Raw genomic sequence first — 2,818 nt, 5'->3', positions numbered from 1 at the left:
ATAAAGTAAGATGCCACATCTGCGAGAGATCCTGTGGTTTTTCCCTTTCTGCGTCTGGCTGGTTTCTGTCAGCGTTGCGTCCTCCAGTTTCGTCCACACCGTTGCAGACGGCAGGATGTCCTTCCTCCCTCAGGCTGAATAATACCCCATTGTACAGCACGCCACACTCTCTTTATCCATCCACCCATCAGTGCACATTGGGTTCCCTCCACCTCTCGGCTCCCGTGACTAACGCTGCAGTAAGGGTGGGGGTGCCGCTCCCTTTTCCAGACCATGACGTCACTTCCTCTGGGTGTCTCCCCCGAGTTGCCGGGTCGGCATCTCAGGCGGTTCTCTGTGTAAGTTTCAGAGGCGACGCGATCCCACTTCCCGTGGTGGCTGCTCCTCCCGAACGCGCAGGGGTTTCCCTCCACGCTGTTGTCGGCACCAACTGCCTTTTGCGTTTTGCTAACGGGCCCCCTGACACCTGACAGGTGCAGAGGGGCCTCATGGAGTTCGGTGGCATTTCCCTCCCGTTCAGTGATGCTGAGCATCTTTTCGTGCACCTGTTCTAGGGGCTTGTGGACCGGCTTCCCGACGGAGACATTGAACACCTTAAGGTTTGTGGCCCTTTGCTGACTTCTGGGCCCTGGTCCCTGTGCTCCCAACCACTCCTCCCGGCACCTCGGGGACCGCGGAGGGGTGGGAAGAAGCGGGTCCCTTGGGCGGCGTCCTGCGCAGCTGAGGGAACTGGGCACCCACTCACCACGTTTTCACCTTAACCCCTGGGGAAATCGCGGGCTGGGGGGTGGGGGGTGGGGTGTCTCTCTGTGACCTTCTGTGAGCTGTGCCGCCCTTGGGAAGGCCTGGCGAGGAAAGGGGAGGCTGATCATCTTTTCCATTTTGGTGCATCTCTTCTAGAATTCTCTCTTCCACCAGGGTGCTGGGACTTCCCCGGGCTTCTGGATGCCCAGACTCCCACACAGACACTCTCATGCCCGGCCGGCTTTCAAAATCAATGTTTTGCGCAAGGATGATGTAGGGAACCTGTCTTCTCCCAACTCGCTGACACCACTTGGAATGACTTGCTTTTATCATACATCCGCGTGGTGCTAAAATATTGCTTAATTCTAGTTAACTATTAGCTTTACAAAACCAATATCAAAAAAATGAAAAAAAACGATATCATGTTATCTTCTGAGATTTTTTGTTTGTTATTAGATGGCTAAGATTCAACCACGCTGTTGTACTTCAAATGAACAGACTATCCCATTTTGTGAATACGTCACAATATGCATATTGATTCTCTTGCCCGTGGACACGGAGCTGTTTCCACGTGTTTGTCATTATAAATGCGACTTCCAGGGACACATTTACACCCGCTTCCCAGTGCCCAGATGCATGTTCTCTGGGCACAGAGCTGGGATCGGAATGCGGAGTCCCAGGGTAGGTTACTCCAACTTTGCGAAGTGACATCAAACTGTCTCCCAAACAAACGTACGTACACCCCTCCCTGAGCAGGAGTTTCCCCGTGGGTTCATACCCCCTCGAGAGTCGCTATTTGCAAAATGCTTCATTCTGCCGGTTAGTGGGACGGAAGAGAGTAGCTAACTACAACGTGGATTTGAACTCCCCGGTGACACAGGAAGTGGACCATTTCCTCACTGTGGGCGGCTTCTCTCTGAGGTCCTTATCCGTGCGTTTTGTCCATGCTTCCCATCAGGTGATTTGTTCTTTCCTTATTTGCTTTTAGAAGTTTCTTTTTTTTAATTTTTAGAGAGAAAGAGAGAGTGGGGAGAGATGGGGGGCGGGATCCCAAGCAGGTTTGGTGCTCTGTGTGAAGCCTGACGCAGGGCTCGATCCCACAACCCTGGGATCATGACCTGAGCTGAAATCAAGAGTCGGACACTCAACCAACCAAGCCACCCAGGCTCCCCATTTTTAGAAGTTTTTCAAATATTCTTTGTCAGTTACTGACAAATGATATGTTGCAAACCTCTTTTCCCAGCTTTTGTAATTTATTCACTTTCTTAGTGGTGTCTTTTGATGAACAGATGTTCTTAATTTTAATTTTTTTAAAGTGATCTCTGCACCCAACATGGGGCTCAAACCGTCAACCCGAGATCAAGAATTACATGCTCTACTGACTGAGCCAGCCAAGTGCCTCCTTAATTTTCATTTCTTCAGATGTATTCTTTTTCCAGTTTGCATGGTTTGTGTGTCTTATTTTCCCTAGGCCAACCTCAGAAAAACATAGTCTATTTTAACTACAAATTTTCTTTGCCATTTCAGTCTTCAATCCATCTGGGATTATTTTTGTTTATTTTTTATGTGTATTTATTTGAGGGGGAGGGGCAGAGAGAGAGAGAGGGAGACAGAGAACCCCAAGCAGGCTCTGTTCCATCAGCACAGAGCTTGATGTGGGGCTTGATCGAACTCATGAATCGTGAGATCATGACCTGAGCTCCAATCAAGAGTCTGATGCTTAACCAACTGAGCCACTCGGTGCCCCTGGCATTGGGTTTTGAGTAGGAGGTAGGATTCAGCTTCCTCTTTTTTCCCCATGTGGCCAGACTGTCCCCTGGTGAGTGGAATAGCGCCTCTTCTCCTCACTGATCTGCCATTCCATCGCTAGAGTGCGCGTGAGTAGGCCAGAGTGCGGGCTCTGAATTCTACCCCTGTACATCTAATTCTCTGAGAGTACTGAGCCATTTTACTTACAATAAATAAAGGAAAGGAAAAAGCAAAGAAAAGAAAAGAAAGCTTGATCTTGGACTGGGCAGGCCCCCCTCTCTCACTCCTCCATTCACAAACATCTCCACCACACTTGGCCTCTCGT

General features: G+C 49.8%; 1 long non-coding RNA gene across 2 annotated transcripts; it reads left to right on the top strand.

Annotated features, from left to right (window-relative positions):
- Positions 1-526: 526 nt before the first annotated feature.
- On the top strand, positions 527-1,172 carry LOC115283069. 2 transcript variants are annotated; one of them, XR_003904888.1, is made up of 2 exons: positions 527-599; positions 901-1,172. It is a non-coding gene; the product is annotated as an uncharacterized LOC115283069 (long non-coding RNA). The 2 variants fall into 2 exon arrangements; XR_003904889.1 differs by having other exon boundaries at positions 532-599; positions 919-1,172.
- Positions 1,173-2,818: the final 1,646 nt, after the last annotated feature.

This window comes from Suricata suricatta, chromosome 17 (assembly GCF_006229205.1).
Source record: "Suricata suricatta isolate VVHF042 chromosome 17, meerkat_22Aug2017_6uvM2_HiC, whole genome shotgun sequence".
In the NCBI taxonomy this organism is placed as follows: Eukaryota; Metazoa; Chordata; class Mammalia; order Carnivora; family Herpestidae; genus Suricata; species Suricata suricatta.
This window is presented reverse-complemented; position numbering and strand designations above follow the sequence as displayed.